Genomic DNA, 19,691 nt, shown 5'->3' on the forward strand with positions numbered 1-19,691 from the left:
TTTACACACCCATCCCAAAATAGCCCTATCATGTGGTTTTGGTCACCACCCCCCTAGCAAACATCTTACAGCTACCATATTTATTTTGCAAAATAGAAGTAAGAGATAGATTTATGGATAAGGTTGACTGAAGGCAGAAAAAAATTTACAGAACACTCACGGGAAAAGAGTGAAACAGAGTGAGAAGAAGGGCAGCATCGCTGTTAGGGTTAACTGTCATTTAATTTATCTGTCACTTGACAGAGCTTGGTCCGCCATAGCCCCTTGAGCAACATCTTTGTCACATTGTATCCTAAAGTATCACTTACATGGGGCTTAGTTGTGTTTCTAGTGGTGTCTGTGGGTCAAATAAGAGGGGAGAAAAGCCTTAATTTATCACAGGACGCTGCATGCCACTCCAACCCCCAATCCACCACTCCCCTCGCTCCAGGGGTACCTTGTTACAGAAGAAGTCATAAAGTCCACATTCACCATAATTCAATTCAGTAACCCTGTGGGAACATCTGCTCCTTTTAAACTTGATCACAGGAGACAGTTTCACCAGAGTAATGAATGCAAGCTGATTTAATCTGGTGTATGGCTCAAAACTGCTACAAATAATACTGAGTTCTCTGTCTCTCTCGCTCTCTTTCTCTCTGTGAGCATGTATATATTACATTGTGGGGACCAAATGTATGGCTGTGTGATATGACCAAAATCTCATATCTCGATCTATGTCATCTCATATCCCGATAACGATATACAGTCGTCCCTCGTCATTTCGCGCTTCGACTTTCGCAGCTTCACTCTATCGTGTTTTTTTCGAATACATTTATTCATTAAAAAGTTGATAGACAGTGAAAATGATATAGCGCGCGCTCGGTTATCTGAGTCAATTATACACCTCTGTATTACAATTAAAATTACTGTTCGTATGGACTGTAGGCCTATGTGTTTGAGCACCCCCGCAAATCCTTCAATGCCAGGTGCAGGGGAATAGTAAAGAAATAAAGAATCCTACTTCGTGGAAATTCATTTAACGCGGTAGAGTCTGGAACGGATTAACCGCGATAAACGAGGGACGACTGTATATCACAACTGCACCTCATATTTATGGGTTTTCTCTACAGATCAGCTGTATTAGGAATTGGACAAAAATCAGCATAAAAAGGAGTGAGGTCACATGTAACGTGATCCACAAATAGACGGGAAGTGATACACAAGTGTGCAAAACCCTTTTCACGTGTACAAATCGCTCTGTATTTTTGTGGATATAATTCTGCACAACAGAAATTTAAAAATACAAGTTTGTGGATAGTTAATTATTTGTGGATCATGGTACATATTTGTGAATTGTGGGTTACAAATAATAAAGTCCAATAGAACAATACAAGTGCCTCATCCCATGTAACCTTGCAGACTGTCATCCAAATGATGAAAAGAAACGGTGCCAGAAACAGTGTATTTTGCGACACCACGAAATAAACAATAAAGCATAATAGGAAACAACAGAGGTTTTCATTTTGTCATCGGATACATATCGCCATATCGCACAGCCCTAGTAGAGAGTCCCCGCAAAGGTGTATGATGCCCTTCTACTGGTAAACAGGAACAAGACCATACCCAACCCGTACTGCGAAGAGACACAAGTTACGGCATTGGTCCCAGCTCGCTTTGCTTTTCCACTGCAGTAGGGTTGGCTTGGTAAAGATGTTGCTGGGTTTGAAGAGCGACAGTGACATAAAACCAAAAGAGAACTAGAGAACAGAGAAACTGGAGAAGTAAACTCAGCTAATGACAGCAAATTACATTTTTTACGTTTGGTTAATATCAATTAATTATTTAACAGAGTTGGGTAATTCAAGCCCAGAGAGTAAAAGTCCAGTCCAGGATTTTGTTACAACCCACCAGTTGACTCTTTATGCACACTTGGTTGGTTGACACAAAATCTTGGCCTGGAATTTTACTCTCTGGATCTGAATTACACAATTCTGCTATTTAAACACAGACACCTTTGGAAATGTACAAACTTGGCAACATGGAGCTTCACGTGTTTCCACAGAGGTTACATGTACACTAATTGTCTGACTGCATAAGCTGCAAGGACCATATTCATTGGGGGTATAAAATAAAGAAACTTTGGTGTTGTCGCATTAGAATTATTTTTCAGTGCCTAGGGTAACCAAACAACATTTTCCTGGAGAAAAAAATGCTTTTTGTTGAAATCCACCATGCACTGGAAATTCTGAGGGAAGATTTCTGCATCTCAGAATGCCTGTGAATAGTTCGCAAGTATTGCTTTTTTGTAAATGCACAGGGATACAAATTGATAGAAGCATTAGCGTGTGTGAGCATTACTGGCACAGAGGATCCAGGGCTCCTGCAAGCCCCAAGATAGGGCAATAAAACATGCCCTGCTTTCTGTAGCTGGAGCGTGTGATGAAACATTCTTGGCAAAGGAACTCTTCCATGTGCCTTGATGCTGGTGACTCTTCCCATTTTCTTTCTGGACTGCCACTAGTGTGACTGTTTGAAAAGGCACTTCGTGAATCTGATTTGCATGTTCCACTATTTTTGAGGGCTGTCTGTTGCAGGGTAATATGCATCAAGAAGAAACAAATAAGTAAATAACTCATTTTAATTTCAAAGCGTTTTCATCTATGTATGCTATGTATGGGCCGGGGGGGGGGGGGGGGGGCTGGAGCTGATCCCAGAATTCACAGGGCATAAGGCTGGGATACCCCCTAAATGTGATGACAGTTCCTTTTCAGTTCACATACACATAGCCATATTATATAGGCAATTTAGAAACACTAGTTACCCAAACTGCATGTCTTTGGACTGCAAGAAAACCTACAAGGTTTGGGGAGAACAAATTCCTCATTTACAGAGCAGAGGAAAGACTTGAAGCCCAACCCGAGACGTGTTAGTAAGCAGTGCTGCCCTCTGAACCATCGAACCATAGACCAAAAAACGTACTCATATGTTCAGGATCTAAAAAAAGACTAACAAGTAAACAAATATTTGCGAAGACGTCAGATATAAAACATAAACTATATTAAACAGGCCAAGCCTTAAACCATCCTTGATTTAATCTCATTTTGAAGGTATGAAACACAAACAGGCATCCAGGGAACAGATCCATTAATTTCTCTGTATGTGCTGGGATAGGGGAGGGGTAGCTGGCAGAGAAATGTAATTACAGGAAGACTACAAGCCAGCAGTCCTTCCTGATTTTATTGACTGTCCGCACTGGGTTGGTTCCTCTGCCCCACTCTTCCTGTCCGATGTTTCAGCCCCCCGGAAACGGAGAAATGGGGGATATTACAGCGGCTCTCTGATGTTGGGAAAGATGCAAAGAAGGTGCCATTCTTCTGTTATCAAACCTTTAATTTCTTCCCTCCATGTCATTAAAGCTGATAGAGCATTAATATTCCAGAGTTATATGGTCTAGAAAACACAATGTCATGTTATCAGGAGTGAACCTTTAATTGGAGAATTTCATGGTAACGGCCACTGAACTTCTCACCCTGCGTATGTTTCGAGTTTGTGAGTTTTCAACATCGGCTGGAAGCAAAATCTCTGTTCAATGTGACTTACAGAAAGGAAGCATCTTCAGGCTGTGTACTCATCTGCATGTCTGTACTCCTTTGTAGTTTTGGTATCTGTGTGCACTATACGTCACTATGCTCCTTACAATTCCAGGCAACTAATTTTCACTGCAAAGATGCTAGTCAGTAGAGAATGTAACACATAAATATAGTCTCCTTACACATCACACCTGGTCTCATGTTCTGATTATTTGTCTTTTCTCCACTCTACTTTGTGTAATATAATCCAGAAATGATGTTTGCAGAAAAATGTATGTAGATGGCCTGCTGCATCAAACATATGCAGACTAAAAGCTTACAGCCGTACTATTCCATTTCTCCGTAGGAGACTTAAAATACGGTATCTATATATAAATAAGGCATCCAAATATAAATCTACAATACAAATAGGAGGCATTCAATTGATGAGCAGAGGCCAGAACAGCTGGGCCCAATCTGCAGAGAGTTGAACTGTTAATTTATCAAGCAAAAATCAATTTTGATGCTTATGAAGAAGTTCCGAATGAACACAATAAAGATTGATTGATCAGGGAGATAACGGAGGTTAGTGTACATTTATAATACAGCTACCCTTCTTTTAACAACTTCTCCTGTTCAGACTGTTGAGGATGTCTGTCCACAGCATGTAGACACACACTATGGGAAAGTCTGACACACTAGTTAATATAACTGCTTGTCAATGTGATACAGGAGGAACTTGGAGTCCCCATGTGACATGGGGGGGGGGGGGGGCATTCAGACTCTGCACACACAGAGTGGGGGTGGAATTTTATCCCCCATCCCTGTGTCACGATACAGGTAAAGGACAGAGAACCCAAAGGTGGGGCAAACAGAAAGTGAAAACACAAGACAGGAATCGGGGTCGGGGGCAAAAATCATAAAGCCAGAGAAACTATCCTGGGGAGTGAGGGGAAGGACAGACACTGGTGAGGACATGGAGAGAGAGTTACGTACAGGTACACCCAGATGGGGGTTGGGATCAGTAGTCCTTCAGGGTAAGAGCTCAGTACACCCAGATGGGGGTTGGGATCAGTAGTCCTTCAGGGTAAGAGCTCAGTACACCCAGATGGGGGTCAGGATCAGTACTCCTTCAGGTTAAGAGCTCGGGAGTCTCAGGCACACAAACTCACACACGAGGAGACTAGTAATTAGTGAGAATTGGGGCAGAGAAGCATTCGGTAGTCAGAAATGCCAAGACAAATCCTCATGCCAATTAAACCAGTCATACCAAATTTATACTAAGGCAATTACAAAGAGAGCGACAACGGCTGTTAGAAGTCCAGTGAGCTGAATCGGGCAAGGGGGTGCGGTTACGGCGAGCGATCGGGAACCATACTCACACCCTGGTGTGAGCCATAGTCCCACCCAATAATAAATAATAATAATCGTAATATAGTACATGCATACATACTAGGCCTGCACAATGTACAATGTTAAGCTCTACATTGCATGCTATGCACTCTTAACCCATGTCTGCCTTTCCTGCCACATTATCACGTGATTAAAGCGTGGATCGATCCAGTGCAGTCTTGACAGATTGGCCGGGTTTTGTCAAATCATTGCATTGGAAACTCTTCATGCTATCTGGCAGTCAGCCTGTTGTAGAGAGTATGGAGCCTCAGAAGGATGACGGAGGGGGAAAAAATAAAAATAAAAAATTTGATGGTTGGAAAGAAAAATGGATTCTGGCAAAGGTTGGACTTTTGCAAGATCCCGCAGTACTTTTCCATTACCATTAATAACTGACTAATAAGCATGAACCTAAACAATACAGACATACAGTATCCTGTAAGGCTGGGCTATTCAAATCACAGTCCTCAAGGGCCGAGCCCTGCTGATTTTCCAGCCTTCCTGCACCTGTGAGCCAGGTGTGAAGCCTCTGACCAATCAGAATCAGTAATTATTAAACTAACTACCTGGGAGAACCAAAAACACGGCCTGGATTTGGAATCGAGAGCCAAATCTGAAGAGCCCTGCTGTAAGGCTGGTTTTCTAGATTTCTTGATGTGCGAATTTTAATTAATATTTCAATGTTTGTGTGTGCACTTCACGTTCAATAGCCCAGCGGTCTTGCTTACGTATTACATATTTCTGTGTCATTTATTATTATGCTATTATGTATAAGAATGCAGAAGGAATAGTAGACAGATCAGATAACTCAGGCAGAAGAAAGAAAAGGCAGCATGAGGCAGACCGGACACAAAATGTGCCATGTAAGTATTTTTTATTTATTTCACATTTGGCATGTGCTGGAGATTATGGCTCCTAAAAAAGTATTTGGCTCCAAAATATTCTGGGTTTAGGAGCAACGGCAGGGCTGTGGAGTCGGAGTCAGAGTCGGAGTCGAGGAGTCGGAGTCGGAGACAATTTTGGGTACCTGGAGTCGGAGTCGGCAAAAAGTTAACCGACTCCGACTCCGACTCCTACTAAATTTAAATGGGAATTTAAAAAGTAAGTTGAAATGTCCCAATTCACAAACAGTCATAATGAACTACTTCTCTGCTGTACGAATAAAGCCCAATGCATGCAGTGCATAATGTTACCACAAAACGAACATGTCAGGTAACCATGAAGCATGCTTTTCATTGACTGTATGCGTCACTATATGGGATGTAATGCACAGGTAAGGTGCGGCACCGCTTTCCATTGTGTCGTGTTCCACTGTTACAGGGAACTGTGAACCTAGCCTAAAGCCCCCCATACATTTACAGATGCACTGCCGACTTTTCGGCCGTTCAACGAGTCATCACGCGTCAAACGCCTGAAAAATCATCTGGTGTGTTCTCAGCTCCGTCGGCTCCCCTTCACTATGCGCTACCCTTGAAACCTTGTTTTCATTGTGTTTGTCTTTAATCTGGCATTATAGTAGAGTGTTGGCTTCCTAGCCAGTAGTTCTGTGGTGAAATGACATGTATGTTGCCTTCCTTTCCTTCAATGGATGTAGAAAATACATTAGCATAGTATATACATACAGAGGAGTCGGAGTCGGGGAGTCGGAGTCGGAGTCGGAAGATTTAGAAACTGTGGAGTCGGAGTCGGAGTCGGAGCATTTATCTACCGACTCCACAGCCCTGAGCAACGGCTCCTAAACTTTTTTTTTGTCTGGAGCCCTGACTTACATACATATTTTGGATATTCTCAGCCACTTCCAGAACACAATTGCTGAATATTTAAAGACGACACATACTGTATTCATGAAAAACACAGAGACCTATCTCCAGTGTAACGGACCAGCCCTTCCACTGGAGAATGGTGAGAAAGGCCTACATCTTGCAAAAGACTCAGAATCCCTTTGCATCACGGACAGCTTTTTCACTGCATCCAACTTATTGTTACAGCCAACCGCCATTCACAATAAATAATCTGTAGTGCTGAACAGAAGAAAGGCCAGACCACTTGCTAACTTGGTATATCTGCAGCATGTCTGTTTCACTGGGAAGCTCACTGGCGGATTACAATATAAAAATCCATGATTTTGCCATAAAAGTACTAGTCCACTCAAAGATAGGAGCATTCATTACCTTTCTGCATAAGGCTTCACGTCTCACGGCTCTCATAACCCGGGGTCTCCCCCAGGTTAGATATGTCTGACACCTCCCAAGGGAGGTGTCCAGGAGGCATCCTACACAGATGCCTGAACCCCCTCAACTGACTCCTTTCGATGCGGAGGAGCAGCGGCTCCGGCTACATTCATACAGGAACTTTGATGGTCCGCAATAGCGGACCCCATACCCCATACTCCTGAAGCACCCCCCACAGGACTGCCAAGGGACACAATCACATGCCTTTTTCAAGTCCACAAAGCACATGTTGGGCAAAATCCCATGAACCCTCTAGTATCATTGTGAGGGTGAAAAACTGGTCCAGTGTCCCACGACCAGGACAGAATCCGCATTGTTCCTCCTGGATCTGTGGAAGACCCTCCTCTCCAGGACCCCAGCATAGACCTTCCCAGGGAGGACGAGGACTGTGATCCCCTGAAGCTGGAACACATCCTAGTTTTCAACTAGTCTATATACTACAACAGCATAATAGAATTCCTGAAATTCAGCTATGGCGTTTGGATTTGGTGCGTCACCTGAAGGTTTTCAATGGCCTCATCTGGCCACCACTATGAAAAACCTGTACAAAACCTGTAATAGAATTAATGTTCTACTTGCTAGCTATAGAATACTACCTATGTGCAAACATTGTGATGACTGGAGTAAACCAAACACTATCTATCGATAAATGCCTGGAAGACATATAAATAACTAAAATAAACAAAGAAAATCATACATATCATGGTAAGAGGTGTGTATGCAGTACCATGTTGATGCGAAACTACGGCATTATGTCTGTCGATGTGCTAAAGTCACCTCAGTATTTGCAGTAACCATCCAATGTATACATGTATTTGTTGACTCAAACCAACAGCATACAGTGATCAGCTAATTATTACCTCAGCAAGTTATATAACTAATGAAGTTAATAAATAGAGCAGGCTAGTCAGCAATCCCATGGAATGGCTGGGGTTGCCCTGAGGAGTGTTTTTCTAGCCATCCAACAAGATGTCAGCAATTTTTTGGAGAACAGAAGAAATTCTGCTGCATTTTTCTTCTGATACATTTCATTTGCATATATTCTGCTTTTAAATTGTGTTTTTTTTTCTTGAACAAAAAAACACATTTATTACCCAGATATGAAGCTTTGCTCTGATGTCTCCACAGTACTGTATGTAGTTGAATAATGTTTAAAAATTGTTATTTATGACTTTGGATTGAATACAGAAGAGTATTTGCCTGCTGAGAGGTGCCTGTCAAAATGAAATGAAATGAAATGAAATTAAATTAAATGAGTTTGAGTTAAGAGAGGATGATGCCAGATGTGTGTGTGTGGGGGGGGGGTGGACATCTGCTGGACGATCAGATCCAGGAAACATCATCACGCCTCAGGTTATGAGAGCAAAGTGTCCCCAGTTACTCTAGGGATGCACATTAAAGGACCCTTTTCATGAAGTTTCTGGCCAGCCAATCAGAAGTCTTGCCAGCTGGCTCCGAACTGCACATGGCCCGGTCCTGGTAAGTCTTGTGCAGAAAGGGTAAGGTTGACACACACTGCATACAGAGGCAGCCAGAAAACAAAGGATGACACCATAGCTTTGTCCTTGGCCCTGAGGGCAGAAGGCAGCACATCCAAATTAGTGCAAGATTACTTAATGCGCCATTTGCCTACTGTAAATAAAATTGACCTGCATTGTTTTTCCCTCTTTGCGTATCTATTATATTACTTGATTATCTATTTACTTGAGTAATTATTAATCACAAACATTCCAGTTAATGCAGGAAATTCACTTAACACTGACGAGTCAAAGGTGATTATGGGGAAGCACATTCTGAGCATGGTACCCGTTTCATTACGGCCCTCATCTTGCTTTCAAAAGCCGTAATTGCCACACAGTATGCTAACTTCTTATCCAAACCTTGAAGGTGTTCACCAAGATACCGATTGAAATAAATCAAATGAATCATCAAATTTTAACCTCCATGCTTATACCTGGAACATCCGGTACCCAGAAGCAGTGCAGAACTCTTAGCCTGGATGTTTTTGTCCACAGACTTAACTTTTCTATACGGCCAACATGGCCTTTCCAGGGAACTCTACTGTATACTGTAGATACTTTGGATCCATGCTTGACTTGTTTTCATAGACCGTACTGGCATGACTGAGATTGATTTCATGGCAGGTGATTTAAGGCTGGTGTATGAATGAGTAAGCAGAATACCATGTAGGGGCATATTAATCATATCATCATTGTTGAATTAGGTAATAGTTTTTGTTACTTTTTTGTGATAGTTTCCTTCCAGGTTTGTATGGTGCAAACCAAGGGTACAATACAGAAAAAAATACTCCCAAATGGTTGTGAAAAACCTAAGACACTAAAGCACAAAACATAATATGAGAGTGGCACAGATGGCATAACATAAAAACCGCTCAGACGCAATTATAAAACTTGAAAAGCTGAAATTCTAACTCTCATTTGTTGCAGGAGAATCAACTGTACCCTCAGAGTGGGCTCCAGCAGGCGCTCCAGAATAAAGTTATATACATGCAAGCAAGCATAGGTTAGTCCCATTAATGAACACAATCGGCACCTCATTGTGTGCCTTCTGATGCCGGTTTAATACCTCTAAGTGTTTGTGTGTGTGGGTGTGTGAATGGAAGAGTGTGATGGTTCTCAACCTTGCAAAAGCAGTCCTGACCTTCAATATAGTACAGCTGATGAGAAGACTCATAGTTACCCTGGATGAGTCCTGACAATTACATCCCAGTTTCAATACATCTGCTGACTGGGAACATGCCCCTCATCCAAATTGACAATGCCCTTTTCCCATACTTGATTCTGCTCTAATTACTAATCAATAACAAAAGCAGAAAAGAAAAATGTACAGCTTCTTTTGATCCAAATAGTCATTTTTGTACAGTGCATCTTGAAAGTTTATGAGTACCAAATGTAGTTCTAGAAAGTGATTATATCCACAAATGCTATTTAATTAAGTAATTAATTTCAATTAATAAATGATTAATGTAACAGGAAAGTATGACTGTTGTGATGCTCAATCAAGAGAGGATTATAAAATCACTGCAAAACATTTTGGAATGAATCAGTCTGCAACAAGTAATCTATGACTGAAGAAAATGTAGGCATTGTTCAAACTGAAACAGAGAAACAAGAAAAATGATGCAGAATGTTCAAACACAGCAGAAACAGTTCTTTTGACACAGTAACTAATGTTGCTGTTTCCACCTAAAATAGGGTGACCATGCAGATAGTCCATGTCAAGGAGAGCACCTTGAGCTTCAGGTTTTACAAAGTACTTTAAACCTTACAGTACCTGGTCCTTACTTAACCATAAGTAACCAAACAAAATACAAGATTTTGGCATGTTTAGTCTTTTGATTGTATTCACTGATTATTATAAGATTGAGTTTCCGCTTATTAGGTCCAGAAAAAAAATGTCCCCACAAGGTCAAAATAACAGGCTTATATCACATTGTGGGAATATTTGGTTCCCACAAATATATATAAAGTGACCACACCCACTCACACACTCACAGTATACTGTATTAATCATAAGTAACTAAACAAAACATAAGACCTTTGGCCATTTTAGTTTGGCCATTTCACAGATTTTTATAAAATTGAAGTTTATATTGTGGGGACCTGATAAATATTCCCCAAGCTAAAAAGTAAGATTTTACCACATTGTGGGGTCCAAATGTCCAAAAGTCCCCCTTTTGTGCCACGAAAACAGTCCTGATCTGTCAAGGAATGCACTCCACAAGACCGTTGAGGGTGTCCTGTGGTATCTGGAACCAAGACGTTAGCAGCAGATCCTTTAAGTCCTGTAAGTTATGAGGTGGGGCCTCCATGGATCGGACTTGTTTGTTCAACACATCCCATAGTTACTTGATCGGATTGAGATCTGGGGAATTTAGAGGCCAAATCAACACCTTGAACTTTCCCCAGGAAAAACGACACACGAAACTGGCCAACCACACGAAGTATCAGAAAACATGATTCATCAGAACAAGCCACTTTCTGCCATTGTTTCATGGTCCAGCTCTGACACTCACATGCCCACTGTAAGCGCTTACAGCAGTGGACAGCTGTCAGCATGGGCATTCACCCCCCTATGCAGCAAGCAGCAATGCACTGTGGGTTCTAGCACCTTTCTATAATAGACAGCAATACGTTTTTCAGCAATTTGTGCTTCAAGAGATATAAGATATCTTTGTTATCACTGTACAAGTACAATGAGATGATGTTTAGATCATCCTGTAGAAGCCTCAATAAAACTGTACAAGCTAAAGAAAATTTATGGAAAAAAAAACCAGAAATAAAATAAATAGCACACAGCAATTACAATACACAGTATAAAAGTATGAGGAAAATTGCACATGAATTATTGCACAAGATTAATTATTGCACCGGAGAAAGTATATCTGTGCGTGTGTGTGTGTATGTGTGTGTGTGTGTAACCATGTGTAACCACTGACAACATGACTTCAGTCATCAGGCAAGATAACCTCAACTGTTCACCAATATTCCTTGTTGTTTTGTGGGCAAAGAATTGGTTTACTCTAAATGAAAGATCCAAGAGTTCAAAATACTTTCATTTATAAAATACTGTTTTTGTTGATTATAGCTAATCCCCTGTATATATTGTAAATAAGTATGGTCATTTTGTTACATTTTTTATTGTACAAAAGGAAATGTCAATGTAGTCTTGCAATTAAGTCTTTCGGGAGATGTGAGGATTAGAGTTTTGTACCCGTTCGGATTATTGCCTGATTGCCCCTTACTGAAAAATGAAATGCTGTGCCCTGTCCTGAATTAATGTGGGATGCAATTATCTCATAGCTTCTGGACACATGATTAACCCCCCACCCCCCCACTTAGTGAGGATTCATAGTTTGATCAAGGAAAGTGTGCATCTGCAGTTAGTCAAACACAGCGACACAGTGAGGAAATGCATGAGATTATGAAACAGGAAATGGCCATGAATAACAAATTAGCCCCTGTTTAAGCACATTATACCAGGGAACAAGATGCTGATGCTTTCTAAATTATTATTTATTGTTCTCTCTGTCTGGCATTCCATAACAGGTAACATTGAGCTACACTGAAAAAATATTCATTTTTGAGAACAGAGACAATGACAATACCTTAAAATCAACTTAACATTAGCTGGCCATTATAGTATTGAAAGTTAAATATGTACCATAAATCCTGATTGTTTTGAAAAGCTGCCAAGCAGTTATCTGTAACGCAGCCTGGAACTTCTCTAAGCAATAACAATGATTCCTATAGTTTTGTTGGCAACACTTTCTATGAATGCCATGTCTAAATAATACATAAACACATTCATGCCACATTATGCATTCCTAAACCATTGTAAAGATAACACACTACAGCCATGTTTATTATGCGTCATGAATGCGTTATGAAGCTCTCATCTATAATGCACTATAGATACCTTCATAATGCAGTCCAAAGCACCTTTAATTCTTACACCGACTACTGTAATGCATTATAATAGTGCATTGTAGGTGACAGCTTCAAGTAAAGTGTTGGCTTCTTTTGAGTTTAAATTTTACATATGTAAAGACTGGGCTATAAGAGGTATGGAAGTAAATTAATGACAAAAGTCATTGATGCAAAAAACCTCGTTGAATTACACTAATCGAATAATCAAATGCATTTAATAATGCTTGAATACTTGGGGTGATTAAATGATAAAAATGAACTTTATAAAAACTCTACATTGAATTGTGGAAGCCGATTATTTTACCAATGAAATTATTTCCAGTTAAAATATTTGATGTTTAGATGTACATTCACATTAAATTACAGCCTCCAAATATTCAAACATAATTAAATGCAATGCGTTTTTATTCAAGCATTATTAAATGCAATGTGTTTTTATTCGATTAAATGTAATTCAACGTGGTTTTTTGCATCAACAACTTTTGTCATTAATTTACTTCCATAAATGAGGCAAAACTTTTATTGAGTTTAACTGGAAGGGAGCAGGGGGGGTTACATACCTTAGACTTCCTGCTATACTGGCTAAACTGGCCAGGACCTGGGCATCCTAACATTTTACTAATTCTACAGATCCCTCCATTGGTCGGTTACTCATCTTACATCATTATAAAAACTGAGCCAGACAGTGTTGGTGGAATGGAAGCTGCCCCTCCTGGCTGGTTCTAATGCTTTTCTAACACTTGCACAAATCCTACTGAGCAGGAAATTATAAAAACCAATTAAAATACAGCAAACAGAGTGTTTTGGGCTCCATAGCATTCCTCAGAATTGCCTGCTACCTGTGTAGGTTTTCATTTGAAGAATTCCACTAAAATCCCCATTTTAGAAGTCCCACTTTAAAATAATGCTCAAATATTGTCGCAGCAAAAAATTACATTTTAAAGTATTAATAATTGAGTGTAAAATGTATGCTTTTCTACTATCCATAGGCTACTGATCCCTCATGCATGTTAAGTGAGAGAAACAGAGAGCGAAATATAAATGGATATTATTCGCATACTTACAGTTTCGTTATTATGCATATGGCTGTTACACAGTATTATATAGCAGCAATACTATATGCACACCAAACTATAAAGACAATAAACATTTCAATGAAATGAAGTGAACAAATGGGGGCGGTGAGTGACTCAGTGGGCTTGGACGCTGTGCCTCCGATTGGCAGGTCGTCGGTTCAAATCCCTGGGTTGGCAGAGTGATTGCACTGTTAGGTCCCCAAGGAAGACCCTTAATCCCCCAATTGGCTCAGGGACTGACTGACCCTGATTTCTCGAAAGAAAAGAAAGCATGTCGCTTTATATAAATGCACCTGCTAATTTAATGTAAATCAAAATAAATGTGAATTGATAACATTGGACGTAGCATTGTCTTTAATCGGCCCAATAGAGGGAAATTAAACTAATCTAATATCTAGTGTGCTAAGTCCACCTGGCAAATGTACTGAAGCTCAGAGTGTTACAGTCACTGCACTCACTGGAGCACGTGGATGGTACTGTGTGCATTCGCTGTCAGGAATACTAATTATGCAGCCAGCCAATAAATGCACTCAGAGAAGAGCAGTGCATATGCATATGTTATGTCTCGTGTGTTATTAGAACGTGTGAAGGGAAAATGTAATTCTGCAGAAATCCCATAAAAAGAGAGGAGACCTGGTGATTTTTCTCCATCACAAGACTGACTATGGACCCAATGGATGCAATTGTGAAGAAGATCTTCGCAAAATTAATCAATATTATGAACAATTCTGCCCTTCTGCTTCAGAGGGTGCTACCCTGGAGCTCATTTGGCCACTGGCTCATTCCACCACAGTGTGCTAAAAAAATGCTACTGGGGATCATTCCTGCCTGCTGCCATTAGACACAACCCCTCCCAACGTGCCACCCCCCCCCACACCCCACTCGCAGCCATAACACATCAGGAAGCATCCCGTCTTTTAAAAATATGAATCCAGTGCAATCTACTATATGTATTACCATTAATAATTTATTATTATCATTATTATCATCATCATCATCATCATCATCAACCCACGTTAGTTTGTGTACGTTTAAGTGACTGTCAAACAGGTGACTGTCAAACTGGCAGACATCAGATGGAGCTGCACTGCTTCGAAACATGTAATGTTTTTACTCGTGGCATCAGGCAAAAGCTGAGGCGAGCAAAAGGGCAAAAGGATGTTAGTGATTTGGAAAACAAGCACCGTGCTTCAGCAGAGGGGCAGAGGATCCACATGGCTGCCGGGAGACAGGACAGCATCTAACCTTACAATGCCATGTTTGGCAAAATGCTCTCGGCCAAACATGTATGAAATAACACTGCAAAATGCCACTGATGTTCCTTTGATTAGCAGCCTTTTGTTACAACATAGTTTGGGTCTCTTTCTCGCTCTCAGCTGGCCTGCAAGAGAGTTCTGAGCTGTCATAACAATGCTCTTCACTTTGTCTCTCAAAAGACTTGTTGTGGGCCCAGCATGAATTATTAAACATCCCCAACTACTGAAATGGGGTTTTAATTGTTCAATTCCTAGCCAACGACGGCCATGTAAGCCTTAGCTCTGCATTATAAATTCTCGTACTGTCACTCTGTTTTCTATCAAGAATACAATCCCTGTCCATCTACACCAGAGAGGCAAAGTCCCACACCACGCTCAGCAATTCCATTCATATCCATAACAAGATCGGGGTACTCAGCAAAGTCACTTACTGGAGAGGAACTTACTCCTATGCAACAATAGGTATCACTGGTCACCTGTAATGCAGTGGGAGGTCAGAATAGGACAGACCAATAGAATATTAAATTTAGGGGCAACATTACATATTACATTACTTATAGACCATTTGATACACGTTACAGTGCATGAGTAAACTAACAAAATATACTTTTAGCAGGAAGGTAACAACTGGCAAAAACCTTAAGACCAGTCAAATTTTGCACTTCTTCTTAAAATGACCAAATGCTGTGTTTAGAAAACAACAACAACAAAAACCACGTCCTCACATACTTAATGATCATACACAGAACAGTGTGGGTGAAATCACCCAAGCAAACATTTTACATCCATTAGATATCAGCAGTCCATCTGTGCATTCACATAATTACAGAGCACATTGGTACATTGCTCAGTTACTCGTTTGTGCAAATCTCCAATGGTTACGGTACCTTTGCTGCGCAAAATGAAAAGCAGTAAACAAAACAGGATGAAGTGCATGTTGTATACAGTATGTCTTCACAAACAAGGGAGAGAAGTACACAGGAAAACAATGGTGACGAGTGGAAGGAAATTTTTCATCAGTAACATACAACACCTTTCCTTTGATTATTGCACATCATAATTCCCACTTGATAATTATGTTTGGTACAGGTATATGACATATGTCTCCACTGTGACTTCTTGTCTTTTACAGTGACCTACAGTTCCTTATCCTTCACCAGTTATTGCTCATCTCTTGGCAGAACAAATTATGTGATAGAGAATGAAGAAAACGACCTTTGGAGAGAGCCAAGTCATTAAATGAACGAAGAAATTAGTCTATGTATTGCTGTAGTTGCCGTCATTTTCATACAGTATATCTAACAGCAGCCGTTTTGCATTAATGCTGTCATGCACGACTACATCACTGAGTGACGTTTTCGATCGGTTTTCACCTTTAATTTGGCTTTTTAAGGGTACTTGATCTTGCCTATTGCAGATTGCTTATACGTCTTGTGCGATGGTGTAAACAGACGTGCAGGAAGGTAAATGCCACAGTACATCCTTGCGTCAAACTAAAATCCGAGCTTTGGAAATCGAAACTGGACTGTAGTTATCCATTACTTTCCTTACCATTCCATGGTCATCATCCAAGGCCAGAAAACATGCAATATTTAAACCAGTTATGGTAATTAAACTGTCTTTGATTTAGAGGCAAAGCTTTCACCCGACACCAGTTTTCACACCATTTTTTGAAACGACCACATTACCAATAATAATCACACTGTCCTGAAAAATCTATACATAATTGTAGCAATGCAAAATAAAAGTATGGAAAATCCTTGGCAAACACGACGTAAACTGTGTTTGTCAGCGCGATTTTAATTTTCCAAAACATGAAATCAATGATCTTCTAATGCCTTTGAAATCCAACACGGCAAACAGAGATTAATAATGTTATTTAAAGCAAAACAGGCAGGTTGAAAAAAGAGAATTTACGGTTTCCTTAAGCATAGACTGCCAGTCTTAAATGCGTTTCATAATAGAGATCTGAAACTTCCATAATACTGGCATTTTATAATCAATACATTCCTACCTGTTATCCGTCAGATGTGTGTGGGTTTGTGGAGCTGAAGCAGCCGTGATATCCTGTCCCTACTGCTGCTGCGTCCGTAAAATCAGATTTTCGGAAAACCGGCAAAGCCCGACGAATTACGTAAAAATATATTAAATGGCATTAAGCGGTGCCATTAAGAGTCGTGATCCGCGGATGCTTCTTCGGCAATATTATTCTAGGAAAAAGGCTCGTTGTCCGCCTTCTCCGTGTGCGTCAAAGGCTTGGAGGGGAGCAGCGAGCGACCGGTTCGTAGTGATCCCCATAAGCGCCGTTCATTCACGTTTGCAGTATAAGGAGACGGTGAGGCGAGCGATGATGCTGCAGCGTTCAGCGGCCCATTGGGATTTCGGTGGAGCGAGGGAGAGAGAATGGGGAGAGAAGGGAGAGAGAATGGAGAGAAGGAGTGAGAGAGAAGGGAGATAGAGGGAGGGGGAGCAGTGAAAAATACAGGAAATCAATTCTGAAAGCAAAATAAGGGCCTGGAATCCAACGTTTTAGGAAAATTAGCACCGTGGACAAACATTTTCTTTTCTTTTTTTCCTTTTTTAACAGATGGAGAGGGAACCAGGAGCAGACATCAGAAACAAAATATGCCTTGTACAGTACATGAGAAAATGCCACGTTTTATAGTGCAGCGGGAAGCAAAACCATTAGGGACAGCGATGGAGGTTACAGGTTCAAATCTCAGGAGGACCATCTGTAGTACACCTGACAATGGTACTTAGTCTGAATTTCACCCATAATATACCCAGCTTATTACAGGTTAAAACCACAAAAAAGTTTATTTATATAACGGCATTATCTAATGAACTTGTAAAAATATGATCACCTCAAAGACAATATTTGGAAAGAAAAATATTTTTGTGCTTTTGTTTTATTTTGATACTGTATGTGATACTACTGGCTTCTGAATGAAACACACATTTTCCATTGTATGATTTTTTTTAATGGATGGTACTTTCTACATTTGTTTGTTAAGAAGGTATTTTTAGTTCCTCAAAGTAAAGTTATTTTGTAGTACCTGCAAGTAAAGCCATAGTGAATTCTGAACTGCGTTTTTGACACCCATGGAACTGGTACTTAATAAAGTACATTTTATTTCCCTCGACTACTGACAAAGTACAAACAAAGAATGCCTTAAACCAAACCGTCCCAACCACCATGCTAGGATTTTGGCCTGGTGGTCCCCAAGTCCACCTGGTGGTCCTGGCTACGCAGACTATGCAGAACCTCATCAAGAGTGACAACCACAAGGTCACATAGACTTTTTACAATCCCCATTATCACAGAGGTAGCAGTGCAGATGTGATGGTTTGAGAAGGATCTGTTCAGCAATCCATCCAGGTTTTGTGACAGAGGAAAGTACTCACTTCAAGTTAGAAAAAGAATGTGGAAAGGTAAATTTGAATAGGTGAAATAACCCCAAAATCAATACAAGACTCCAGCCATCCACCTTTCCCCATTTATGTTGTACATGGCCCCACAGGGCTGGGAGCCTACACCATGGAGGGTAGGGCACAAGACAGAGGAAGACAATTACTAACTGCAATAACAATACAAGACATCTACAAAACACAGGCATTTTTTATCATGGAGAGAAATTGGAGATTTTTTTTTGTCAAGTTAGTTTTATACAGACAAAACAGCAGCAACCTTTTTCCTAGTTTTTAAAGAGATTTGTAACATGACAGTAATGATTCAATCATGCTTTCCCTGTTGCTGTACGTCTGAGAAAGAGATGGGAGACCAGAGCTGGTTGACACAGTTTTTATACACCTCAGACATCATGATACATATAATACATCATGATAACCTAACTACATGCAAATTAATCCTTAAGGTCTAAGCTAAAAATTAGACGCTTGATTACAGAAAACAATTACAGTGTACAGTTTGTTCAATTATAAAACCATATTGTGCTACCCCAAGACAGAGCTGTTTGACACAGATTGTGGGCTTGGTTGCACAACATTAATATTCTAGGAATTTTTAAACAATCTAGTAACATACAAAAATACCAAGAATTTTGCTTTAATCCAAAGTAAAACCAAACATCCAATGCCAGTGAAATAAAGCTTCTGAATCGGCAAAGTATTCAAAATACAGTGGTACCTCAGTTCTCGAACTCATTAGAACTCGAATTTCTTAAAATCGAACCATCCAGTTAGAAAAAAAAATTACCTAGAGCTCGATCTGAATCTCAGAATTCAAACTGTGAACGCCGACCTAAGATAACTTGTACACGCGGGGAAATGAGTCATGCCGCATGTCTCTCAGCAGAAACAAAGGGTAATGCTTCAGTCTCAGCCTCGCATTAGCTGTGATAGCATCGTGCATGTTTACATTAGCTGAATACATATATTTAGACAGTAAGAATACATTTAGACAACGATAGACAGTAACAGTAATTAGATTAGATGCGTTTAGTACAGTATATGCTGTTCTTGTTTTATTCGGTTCAATTTGTGTTTAAATGCTTAAAAAAAAACATTTAGGTGTAATTTTTTGGGGCCGGGAACCAATTACTGTTAATTGGTTTTCCATTATTTCTTATGGGGAAAATTCGATCACAACTCGAACTTTTTAGAATTCGATCTGGAGTTCTGAACGGATTAAATTCTTGTTCACTGTACATACTCCGTTTAAACATTGTCTAGTAGACTAATAAGAACAGCAATAAAACAATACAATCTTGGCCATGTG

The 19,691-nt window shown here is 40.2% G+C and overlaps 1 protein-coding gene across 5 annotated transcripts in view; it reads right to left on the reverse strand.

The window, feature by feature from the left end:
• LOC111855149 (disks large-associated protein 4-like) overlaps positions 1 to 17,332 on the reverse strand; it is a 195,628-nt gene extending 178,296 nt beyond the window's left edge. For all 5 annotated transcript variants that reach the window (XM_023833873.2, XM_023833872.2, XM_023833866.2 and 2 more), the window contains exon 1: positions 16,968 to 17,332. The gene's annotated coding sequence lies outside the window, so the exon portion shown is untranslated. The remainder of the gene's footprint in view (positions 1 to 16,967) is intronic.
• Between the last annotated feature and the right edge of the window lie 2,359 nt (positions 17,333 to 19,691).

This window comes from Paramormyrops kingsleyae, chromosome 6, assembly GCF_048594095.1.
Source record: "Paramormyrops kingsleyae isolate MSU_618 chromosome 6, PKINGS_0.4, whole genome shotgun sequence".
In the NCBI taxonomy this organism is placed as follows: domain Eukaryota; kingdom Metazoa; phylum Chordata; class Actinopteri; order Osteoglossiformes; family Mormyridae; genus Paramormyrops; species Paramormyrops kingsleyae.